The sequence below is a fragment of the Myxocyprinus asiaticus genome, chromosome 13 (assembly GCF_019703515.2).
Source record: "Myxocyprinus asiaticus isolate MX2 ecotype Aquarium Trade chromosome 13, UBuf_Myxa_2, whole genome shotgun sequence".
NCBI lineage: Eukaryota > Metazoa > Chordata > Actinopteri > Cypriniformes > Catostomidae > Myxocyprinus > Myxocyprinus asiaticus.
Window position 1 is genome coordinate 12,433,511 of NC_059356.1, and position 12,761 is coordinate 12,446,271.

Here is a 12,761-nt window from a genome sequence, read left to right on the forward strand (position 1 = left end):
CACAACACTGTTTTACAATAACACACTGTGTCATGGCAGTTTGCTACATTATCTCATAATCGACCATGCACAAGTCTTACAGTATCTCTGCCAGGTCGTTAAACACAGAGGCTAGCACTAGTTATAATGAGGTCAACTGCTTCTATAATGTCTGATAGCATTTCTGGCCAGCAGTTACAGCACTGACACAGTGTTGGCATCGGATTGCAACAGAACATAGACTGCATGGATATTAGTCCAGTGCATGGACTGGCTGTTATTGTAGTGTGGATTTTGCATAGGTCAACAGGTACTTTGCTGAGGGGCAGCACTGTGCATTGATTGGATGGCAAACTCATTATGGGATGTGCTGCCATCAAGACATGCATGCTTTGCATGCTTGGTCCGATCAGAATGTATATTGCTACAGTATGTGGCTTTGTATGAAGAACCATGCAGAAAGGCATTGCTAGAGTATCTATAGAAATAGTACAATAGGTCGAACATGTGTGCATTCCTCTGTTGCGCTGCTAAGGAAGTCATTTTTTTCACTAGGCCACGACACTACATAGCTGGCATGTTGGGAGAAATAGAAATGAATGAAATAGAATGTTTCTTTAATTAATTATTTATTCATTTATTTTATCAGCCACCACAAAAGAATGGATATTAAAACACTGCCTTGTTTGTTTGTTCTAAATCTACTTGTGTTAATGGAAAAAGTGTAAGCATCATTAAATGCAACTCACAGCGAATCATATAATCTGCTTCCATTAGCTGCACAGCTGTTTCAACCAATGCATGTGCATTTTGACTGTTGCATGGCTGTTCACGTTTTGCTCTATTTATGATGTCTCTGAATATACTAGATGGAAAGTAGCGCAGGCAAATTTGTTTTGCTGTAAAGTGATTTGCGCTAGTGGCTCTATTGCACAGTTTTCAATCATATTCTGTTTGGTGCTCAGTTTAAGCATTCCCATTCAAATATTTACAGTTACATACTGAATAATCTATTATTAGGGGAGTGAGAGAATTTGCATAATATCTTTTTTTTTTTTTTTTTTTTTTCAACAATGACAGTTCTAAATTTGATTAGGCTACTATTTTTTATGAGAAATATCACATTTTGTTGAAAAGAAACCATAGCTAAAGGTGATGCAGGTTTTTTCATGCTTAAATACTTTCTCATCTCTCAGCTTAACGTGGACAGACAACTGTGAGTAGGCTATAGACTGATCACACCGTGAAAAATTCTACTGCTGAAATCGGTCTGTGCTTAAGTAAATTAAACCACTGGCCCTAGAGGCTGAAAATAGAAATGTCGTTGAGGTGAAATGTCAACAGGATTGTGAACAAAGCTAGTTGTATTTTTAGTTTTAAATGATGTAATGCAGTCAGCAGTAATGCATATTTTATTAACTCTACTCCCTAACCCCAACTCCATACCTAAACCTAACTGTCAGTGGAGTAAAAATGTATTTTTAGAGGGAAAATGCAACTGCTGAATCGTACTCACCATTGTTTGATTGCAATTATTTCCAGGTTTCCATGGTACCACAACCCTCCGGATACATTTGAAAACTGCATTTTCGTTTTTCGAAAGGCTCTCCGTCCAAACTGCCATTTTAAAGTGTTTTCCAAAAACTGCTTGTCCACAAAGAAATGCATGAAAATGCTTAAGTCCCCTTACTGCGCATGCGAAAAATTGGAGTTGCATGTATGGTCTGAAACACAATTGTCATTGTGTTCAATCGCTGGACACCAATTCTGAGTTAACTTCCTGTCGCCTTTGAAGGAATGCAATGTGAAGGTTGTACAAAGTAACATTTATCTTTAACAATGCTCAAAAAGTGAATATCAGGCACAACAGTGCCGCTATAACATGGGCCGTCATCTTGATTGTTTTGGTTGAATGGATCACATGACTGTATCCCATGACAATAAATACATCATCGTTTTAGATATATCCGTTTTCCCTGTTTTTGAAAAGCTCACTTTTTTCTGACAAAAACACCATCTCAGTGTGGAAGGAAGGCAAAAACCAAAACGTATTAACATTTTCAAATGATTAAATTAGTGTGGACGTGGCCTGAGTAAGCCATTAGTTGGTTTATTTTCCTGAAAGTGTAAACACTGTTCCACCATTGAAACATTGTTTGCCCTTGTTTGTTTGAGAATCCTAACCAATCCGATCAAGCAACTGTGACTGAACCAAGGGCTTGAGGCTTGAGGGGGGAAAAAAGTATTGCAGTTCCTAAATTTTGAACAATACAAAAGCAATTTTGTGCAGATTTTGGTACCTGGTGAAAATGCGCTGCCATTCGGCATAGTTTGTCTGTTCAGGAAGTGTGACGTGAAGCGGGATGCATGAGAATGAAAATTCAAAGCAACAAATGGAAAATGTAACAATTTATAAGGCTATAATTTGTGTAATATTACCAAATGTGTTACACATGCCTCTCAGATGCTGAGCATGCACAGCGCATGTGTGCGCTGTTTGAATGGAGAACATAATTGACTACAGAATTTTCTTTTTTTCCTTTAATAAAATTTGAAATTCATCCGCCGTCTGAGCCTGTTTATTTGTTGCCTAACTAGGTATTGATTTAGTACCAATAAAGATGCACAGGACTGTTATCATGCTGAAGCTAAAACTTTGGTATCGAGCCAACCCGACCCTAATGAGTCCAGCTTAATAGTGTGTGTATCCGTGAGAGACAGACTTCTGCTCTTTTTTTGGGTGTGAATTATTCTTCTTCTGCTCTCTTTTTTGTTACTACTGTGATTTGACAGTGCCTCTTGTTTTCTTTTCCCTTTTTTTTCCACACTGCCCTTCCACTTCTCTTTCCAAGGGCTCCCTCCTGCCCCCCTCCCTCCCTCTCTCTCTTTCTCACTCTCTCTCTCTGCAAACAGGCAAACAAACAGCTGCCTTTAGTCCCTGGCTGGTTAGGTGTGGTGCCTCTTCCCTCAGCTCAAAATACTCCCTGACAAACATACACACACATATTAACCAGTGTACACACAACCGGGGCAGACTTAGATGAGAAATCGTCCCTGGGTTTTACATAGAAACTGGCCAAAAAGTTGTTGAGGTTGGGGAGAGGGTGACATAACACGGCACTTATCATGGCTACTGATCCGCACTGATCAGGCCTGGCATATCACTGCATGACTGCCAGCTGAACTGGACTTAGTGGTGTAGTTGGTAGTGCTTGAGTGTGACAGAAATGTTTTCCAAGTGAGCACGTTATCTTAGAATCCAACTAAATTTACCAATGAAGTTGTTATTACTTAATTTATATGCTATTTACAATGATTAGCAGAGTAGTAAAACACAAATCAACTACATATGAAATAAGGTACAACAATGTCTTAAAATAAAGCTAATTATAACTACTTCAGACCTACCCTAGTACTGTGTCCCAACCACACGCGACACAAGTTTCCAGCAACAGGCAATCTATATGTCGACTATGAATGTGAAACTGCAGTGTGGCCCGACACAATTACAGCCAAGAAATATTTGATGCTAAGCCTAATATACAGTTATGTTTAGTGGGATTTTGGGCCAATGAAATTGCACAGTGGGCGGGGCTTCTCAGTGTGACGTTGAAGTCACTACACCCACTGCACCTCTGAAAGAAAACAAGAGATGAACCAATGTATCGGCCAAATATCGGTAGTGGTTGATAAAAGCAATCTGCACTATCGGACATCAGCTGATTGTTAAAAAATCGGCCGATGATTAAGATCAATTACTTCCTAAAAAAAAAGGATGTCTCTTGTATGGAATTACTTTGAATTGCATGATAATGACAGCAGGGTTGCAGTTTGTAAGCTTTGCATTCCTCGAATTGTCACGTGGTGGAACTACAGTTAAAAATTTTAACACAACTAATTTGACTATTCATAAACTCGACACAAAAAGAAATTTGTTTCGTTTGGTAAAACTAAAGCAGAGGCTGTTTTTAGCTACAAAGGGACAAGCTTCATCATTCCGAGTTCAAATAATTATTATTTAAATAATTTAAAAATCTTACCAATTTAATGTGACAGGAGTCTATTCAGAATTCAGTAAATTTGAGTTAAGAACGTTAATGTTAACGAGTTCATAAAGTGTTTGTTTCAGTGTGTTTTTTTTATTTTTATTATATATATGTATATATATATATATATATATATATATATGTATATATATATAACTGAGACCAGTTACTCTAAAATGTGGAATACATGTTCTGACATAAGTTTAAAATAAAGTTCCTATTTAAATTTATTTTTGAAGTTGTGTAATTAATTATCAGTGATTTGAAAAAAGGTAGCAGAACCACCAAACCATCGGTATTGGCACACAATTTTTTTTATTGTGCATTTGCATTTTAATATAAATTTAAAACAAAACAAAACGATTCAAGTCCTGATTTCACTTAATGATTCCGGTTTTGTTATAAATTCCATTAACAATTCTTTTAGTACTTCTATTTCTGTTTCCACTTAGTAAACCGGCCAGTTCTCGATTCCCAACCCTACTTTTCCAGCATTTTGCTCTCAAGTACAGCTCGGTTATGAAAACACAGAATAAAGGTTCAGTAAGAAGACAACATGAAGTCTGTCTTGGCGTTCTGTTTAACTTCTTTGGGCTATTATTTCTTCCGTTGATTCTCTTTCTCACTTTACTGTTTCTCCATTCATACAGAACTCCGTTCAGCTTGACTTCACGCTCCAGGACTGCAAATGCACAGGGATCTGACTGACAGGATGTGAACGGAATGATGCATGACTGACATTCTGTATCCCGTCGACCGAGTTCTTCCATTTTATTTTCAAAGGAACGCATTCAAAGAATTTCACTCAAACTAAACCACCGTGGAATTTCACTTGCGCATTTGTAATACTACAGCCGTGAATTGCATTGGTACAGTTTTGTACTGCTTACATGCACATTAGAAACTGAGACATTTCATAACTTCCCACACAAAATGCAAAATGATGTGCTATAGTTGGTTATTTTGTCAGTGGCAGATGGTACATCCATTTATGTGATGATCAGTGAAAAGAATATGGCTTTCCCTTTAGCTGTTAAATCAGCATCAAATGGCATCCTAGAATGTGAAAAAAGAAATTCCACAGCATAGTGTCTTGTTAAACATGTTGGATAACCGGAGCTGTTTTGGACAGCTCTTCAGAAGCAGAAAAAGGTGGTTTTAATTGGGAAATGTCTTGGCCTGGATGGATTGTGATATTAAGTAATCACATAGTGGTACTCTGTTGGCGACCAAAATGGGTGTGAAGCAGGTTAAACAATTTTAGCTGGCAGAGCCCCTTTGACAGCAATACTCAAGTAAATTGCCCCATATCTCGGTGCTCCATTGATTGGGTTCTTTTTCCTTTCACAGCTGTAAATCAGCACAATCCCAACCCCCTTGCCGAGTCAATAGACATGATCTGAAGACAGCAGCCAAACAATCTGTGATCTGTCCATACGGACCCATTTGGCTAATTTAACATGCACTCAATTTATGAAAAAGAGCTTTCATTGATTTTTCTATTCATATGCATTTGTTGATCAAGACATTCCATTGTGCTAGATGATCACGGCGATGGTTCCCGATCAGCATGGTATGAAGGTGCAACAGGGGAAAAGGGAATGTGATGCAGTTGGTACGCATCCCCATCTCCCTTGTTCCAGATGTAGTTGGGTTTTTGTGACTGTGCACTCCGAGACTCGCACAAAAGCCTTGATGCCTGGTGCCTGCAGTTACAGGCTGTTGCATTCATCCACCCATTTAGAACAGCACGTCATGACACAAAGGCCACAGTCTTGAAAGGGACACCTAGTTCTTGCTGGTTTTTTGCCTATTCACAACAACTGGGGCAGTCGCAACAGCATCCACACCAGCTCCTCTATCTTGCTGTATCTCGGTCTGTCTCCCCCAGTGGGTTGCAAAAAAACCTTTCAGTCAGTACTAATATAAAGTAATATAAAGTCTAATGCAAATAAACAACACAAAAGTATAAAATGTTTGCAAGTCATTTTTAGCACCAAAACTATTAACACAAATTTTTGTCACTCTATATTTTTGTTTGCCTGCATGAGTTATTCAGCCAACAAACAACTTTAAATAAATCTAGCCTCTGAATTAAAAACATATGGGTCATTGCAGTACAATATTTTGTATTCTGTTTGAAGCTGTTTGTAAAAATACTTTTTGTTTACAAATATTTTCAGACATTTATTTCACATCAAAAATAGAACAATCAAACTACCCTCAGAATACAAAAAATATGTATAAACCAATAAAACAAATTGACCTAGCCTAGTATGAATTTAAAAGGCATGGCTCATTTCAGTAAAATATTTCGTATTTAGTGTGAAGTAGTTCATAAAAATACATGGTTTTGTTTAAATATCTTGTCATAAATGTTTTTCATCCCAAAAACAGAACAATCTAACTGTCCTCAGAATAAAAAAACATATGGCTCATTGCAGTACAATATTTAATATTCAGTGTGAAGCAGCTCATAAAAATCTATCTTTCATCAATAAATCATTTTGTTTTAAAATCATAAATAATTTTTCAAGCCAAAAATAGAACAATCAACCTACGCTCTGAAAACCCCCCCAATGGATCAACATAAAAAATCGACATAGCCTCTGAATAAAACAACGTATGGCTCATTGCAGTACTATATATATCAAACTCGATGAGACACAGTTCATAGAAATGTGTTATTTTGTTTAAAAAGTTTGTTGCGCACGTTTTTCATGCATAAATATAGGTATTGGTATATAAAAAATATATAATTTTTTTTTTTTTTTTTATAATTCTCTTATACAAAGTATAACTACTTAGCTATTTAGTTATGAATCAATGACATACAAATATAGACTATTGAAATCTGAGGATGCTTAATTCTTGCTTGATTCAGCAAGCTACAATTTCAAAACCAAGCCCTGAGCCCTGCAATGTCCATATGGACCACAGAAGACACTCCTTCTGAATGGGACTTACAGAAAGCTACAACAAGCAAAAATCATATGCTACTGTATGATTGACAGGCTAACAATACTCTGACCCTGTGGGAGCCAAAAAGCAAGGAGGAGAACAGACAGAGACAGGGATTTAAATCTGTTATTAAATAAATAAATAAAAATTAAATAGTACCAGAAAAAAGCAAGGACTTTGAGCACTCATGGGACACTGGTGCACTGAACAAGGGAAAATGAAAATGATATGTCCTTTCACCAGCTGGCCCTGACCATCTGCATACACCTTCACTTAATGCAGCTAAGTGCACTCGAGGAGGACAGAGGACTGAGAGCAGGTTCAAGTCAAAGAAACATTAAATGCCATGAACAAGCTCTCTCAAGAACTTTCAAACCAAAGGACAAGACACAGACAAGTCTCAGTTCTCACCATTTGTGTTTGTTTAAAAATATAACACAAGGTTACGGGGAAACGCATCATAAGGGGTTTAGTGGAAAGCGCTGGGAACAAGCTTCGCCACTGAATAAACCCCATGCAAACCTGCTGTTAGTACTCGAATCAGACTATTTACAACTGATGCCCAGACTATTCAACATACTGTAATGGAGACTTGCCACATAAGGAGACATAAGTGGCGAAACAGATTAAAAAAAAAATTCACACATTTACAGGGGTCCCACATATTTCACCAAAAGCATTTCCATGACTTTTCCAGGTGCGAATGGATAAGGATTTTTAAAAATCACTTTAAAAAGACTGCACTCAAAAAGACCAATGTATTATTGTTCAACTGAGCATAACTTGAAAATATATATGTGTGTGTGTGTGTGTGTGTGTGTGTGTGTGTGTGTGTGTGTGTGTGTGTGTGTGTGGGCAGGTTTAAGTGGTTTACAAGGACATTTTTTTAGGTTACAAACTGGTAATTACAAGGGTATTATGCTATAAATGTGGTTTATGAGGACATTTCTAGTGTCCCCATAATTTAAATCGCTTAAAAAAAAACATACTAAACGATGTTTTATTGAAAATGTAAAAATGCAGAAAGTTTTTTGTGAGGGTTAGGTTTAGGGGTAGAGTTAGGGGACAGAATCTATAATTCGTACAGTATAAAAATCATTATGTCTATGGAGAGTCCTCATAATGATAGCTGCACCAACATATGTGTGTGTGTGTGTGTGTGTGTGTGTGTGTGTGTGTGTGTGTGTGTGTGTGTGTGTGCGCGCGCAATTTAGAAATTTCCATGATTTTCATTTATTTATTTATTTTAGATTTTACTCATTTCCACGAATTTCCCAGGCCTGGAAATCTTTTTTTTTTTTTTTTTTTTTTTTTTTTAATCCCCTGGTATTTCTAAGTTCCATGTTTTCTATGAAAACCCCTGTTTCTTCTTCCAGTTTGTGTGGGAAACAAAATCTTTGTTGGATGCTTGACCATCACAGCCATTGTTTCAAGGCAAGGCAAAATGGGGTAACAAATCAAACAACTGACAATAATGAGGTTGCCTCTGAATCACTACGTGGATCCATATGTCACTGACTTGAAAGCACTTCTAAAATAAAGATGACACAGATACAGCCACTCTCTGTCAAATCCTTTTTATCATCCACAGGAAATGCTGAGCAGTGGCTACTTTGGCCAAAGCAAAGGAGAAACGACTCAAATAAATGTCTCCAATGATTACTGCCACATTATAAAAATGGGAGCTATCATTAATATTGTGCTAATGCTTGACTATAATTCATCTGCTCGGAGCTCAGAATAATTGTACTGACAGTCGAACAGAGACACATAAATCCTTCGCTCTGTTCAGAGAGAATGTTTGGCAGAGCACCAGTTCGAAAACAGAGCACTGCTGAGGACGCTAGCTTCTTATACCTAAAGTAACATCAAGAGAGGTCTGGTCGCAAAGAGGCGGGAAGTTAAAAATGGAACCTGCTGCTTTGAGACAATTCAACTTTGATCCAGTAGCATAATTTACCTTTATGATATTGTTAATGTGCATAGATCAGGATACTCTCTTAATATTAGTATATATGCTTGTTTGCTTAATTGACGATAATGAATGCAAAAGCAATAACATTATACAAACTTGGATCTGATATCACTGCTTATTTAGGCCTGTACATTTAGTACAGGATTTCTGTTGTCCTGCTACAAACTAACAGCTGAAAACATGAAAACCCTGGCAGTTAATGATTTCAGACATCATGGTTTAGGAAAGTGACAGATTATATCTGATAGACGTCTAACAGAAGCTGCATCCTTGCTTTTCTCATTCTGAATCTCTATACCACTCAATTCATGCTTATATATCGTGATATCTCGTTACACATCCATTCATATCTAATGAATAGGTCAAATAAAACAAATAAAACTCGCTTTGTTCTTGTTTATCGGATGAATTACGCTGGTGAATGGTGCAGTATCGTTCGTAAGTAGTACCTGTTCAATGTATCACCGTGAAAACTTTTGAATTTGATTTTCAGCGATAATTAAAAAATACTCAAAAAAATAATAATTTTTGTGGCTACTTTACGAAGTGTTTGTTACGTCAAATGGCTTATCTTACAAACGTAGGTTATGAATGAACACTAAAGGCTGATATACTGTATATATAGTGGAATTGTTCTCATTTGTGGGATATAAATAACCCGTGCTGCTTTATCATTAAAAATGAATCGTCACGCGCGATCGTTTACTTGTGTCTCACGCGATGTTGACGCGCCATGAGCACGCGCGTGCTATTTGTCCATACACGCATTAGATATCAATAAAACATCGACAGATAAAGCTCGCCACATGCCTCTCCAGCCAAAAGTGACAGATATTTCCGAACTGCTTCCTCCTGCTGGATGTTCAAACCATCATACACTATTAACGTCGGGTTCCTACCTTACTGTGATTCGTCCTGTTCTTCAGTGAATCTCATTCATTTCTTCACGTCCATCTGTCGTTTCTCTGTCGTTTTCTTTTTCCTCTCTTCTTCGTGCGGATGCTTGCAGATGAAAAATGAATAGCCCGCTATCTTCCCCAATAATCGAGCAGTCCAGAAATTAACGCGGGGAGAAAATACGTGATAAAGACGAACAAAACGATGCAAAACAAACCGACATGTTAAGTCAGTTGTTAAAGAGCCGTGCGCGTGTCACTGCAAAGACATTACACGGATCAGTGATAGGTCCACGCGAGACTCGTTCAAACGAAAGAATGCGCGAATAAAATATCGCCCGCAGTCCCGTTATCACCACTGAACATCACGAGGAACGTCTCCGCAAATCCAAAAAATAAAATATCGACGCGCAGAAATTTCAAGAGTGGACGGAGGAAAGCCCATGACTGTTCATATCTGACTCCAGCGTGTCCTATTTCAGACACACATTAGATAAAAAACGAAAGGTTCTGGTGTCGACCCATGTGTCCTCCCGCCTCGATCCCAGCAGTCGCTCTGACTCCCTCCCTCCTCCGTCTGAAGAAAGCAAATGTCGATCTCTCTCTCTCTCACACCAGCAGACTGAGACTTATTATTCCACCACCACCACCAGCAGCAGCAGCTGAATCCCATCTAAATTAATAAACCCCATATACATGTTTATTAATTTGCACCGCGCGTGACCGTGCGCAAAATGCCAGTTTATTATTGATCAAGCCTCAATGACGGATTCACTGGCTGATTCACACTCGGATCTGGTAAATAATTGGTAAGGACTTGCTGATGTGGTAGTATATGCAGTTTGTGTATTTATTTATTTTAAGGCTGCTATATTTTAACTAATACTTATATAACATAATATTGACTGTCCCGACAAATGTCTTTAAGTCTATTGCCCAGCATGTGGTGGGCTGAGATTTGTCTGATTATTCAGATGGCTTTCGGTTGAGCTATCAGCACACGCACGTGCAGGGGTGTATTAAAATAAGCGGAGTCTGTGTGGAGGCGGGGCTAGAGCACGTTAAAGTTTATTAGAAGGGGCGGGGTGTATGTAAGGGGAGGGGCTTATTGCAGGTGATGAATAGAATAGTCAGGTCGAACTTTATTTTAGACCAGAGATGCCCAAACCATGCCCCACGGGCCAAATTTGGCCTGTGATGACCTCTGATTTGGCCCGCTTTGCTGTATATGACAAGAGGGTAAAACACTGAAGAAAAAAAAAAAAAGAAGAAGAAAAAAACATCTTTTCATTGCATTTATTTAGCAGATTGCAGAGTAATGTTTATATATGTATATATATATATATATATATATATATCATAAAGGAGGGGAACCAGGGAAACTTTCTTATTTAAATATAATACAGTTTGCAGGGCATGAAAATCGGGTTTTGCGCACAATTTCAATCATACCTGCACACTTTTATTCACTTTACAGTGCAGCTGCAAATTAGTAAACCAATAGATACAGAAACAAAATCAAATCAGTAAACTTGTTTTTGTATCAAACTGTGCTAATTATTATTATTATTATTATTATTATTATTATTATTATTATTATTTTATAAGCTCCTCATTCCAAATCTGGATAAATGCTATCATCTACTCCTCTGTGTGGGTGCATTAGTTTTGTAGGCTATGTTAATTTAATAGGCAAAATATTTGGAAATATGTGAATGAGAAAAAAATACGTTTTCTTTCAATAACAATGCACATTATGCAATGTAGAGATCATGCAACTTTGTAATTGTTGAAACATGCCATTTTAAAATTGAATTCATTGTTTAAATTAAAGTATTTGACATAAAAGGATGACAGCGTCATAAGGTTACCAGAAAATGTTTGTTATAATGATGGCCCTCAGTCAAGTTTGATTTTTTTGGGCAGTTTGGGCACCTCTGTTCTAGACAGATTGCTACAACACAAAACAAACATTTATGCATATTTCTAATTATTCTACCATAATGTTTACTTATGACATTTATATGATGCTTAACAATGACCTTTTTGCTATATAAAGGGATAGTTCACCCAAAAATGAAAATTCTCTCATCATTTACTCACCCTCATGCTATCCCAGATGTGTATGACTTTATTTCTTCTGCTGAACACAAATGAAGATTTTTAGAAGAATATTTCAGCTCTGTAGGTCCATACAATGTATGCAAGTGAATGGCGACCAGAACTTTGAGGCTCCAAAAATCGCATATAGACAGATATGTGTGAACTATTCCTTTAATCACATTTGACATGTTACAGTGCAAATACCTGTATGAGAAATACCTAGGAATAGCATGTCATATGTAATTATTGTGTTGCTGTGTTTGTAATTACACATTTGTGTCTATAATAACAAAAATGTAATAATTAGGTCTGCACATTAGGTTACTATTAGTGATGTCAAAAGTAATGGTACTTCAATGCCAAGTTGGTACTAAAATTAAAAAAGATGTCACGATACCAGTGTGTCTGTAGTACTGGTAGTATCGAGTACCAACTCAATTCAATAACTGCACGCTTTCTGACAGACAAACAATTGCTTCCAAATGCTCACACACAAATTTGACATATTTGGGGGAAAATTAATGCACACTTAATCAAATTAAAATTGTGACATGTCCTATTGTGATTATTAAACCGCAATAAAAAGCAATCTTACTCCACAGAGTCATGGTCGCTGCGTGTTAAATGAGATTAAAGAGCATAGCTCTCATTCACAGTGAAGCACACAGCAAATGTAGACTAAATATTTATGCAATTAAATCACAGCATTTGCGCTTTAATGATCATACTGGGCCATGTAGTGAACTGTTTATCCTGACAGCTTTCGTCAAAAACACACATCAAAATAAAAAAAAAGCTTGA

General features: G+C 37.2%; 1 protein-coding gene across 2 annotated transcripts in view; it reads right to left on the reverse strand.

The window, feature by feature from the left end:
* adgrl1a (adhesion G protein-coupled receptor L1a) overlaps window positions 1-10,387 on the reverse strand; it is a 259,597-nt gene extending 249,210 nt beyond the window's left edge. For both annotated transcript variants that reach the window (XM_051714890.1, XM_051714892.1), the window contains exon 1: window positions 9,861-10,387. The gene's annotated coding sequence lies outside the window, so the exon portion shown is untranslated. The remainder of the gene's footprint in view (window positions 1-9,860) is intronic.
* Window positions 10,388-12,761: the final 2,374 nt, after the last annotated feature.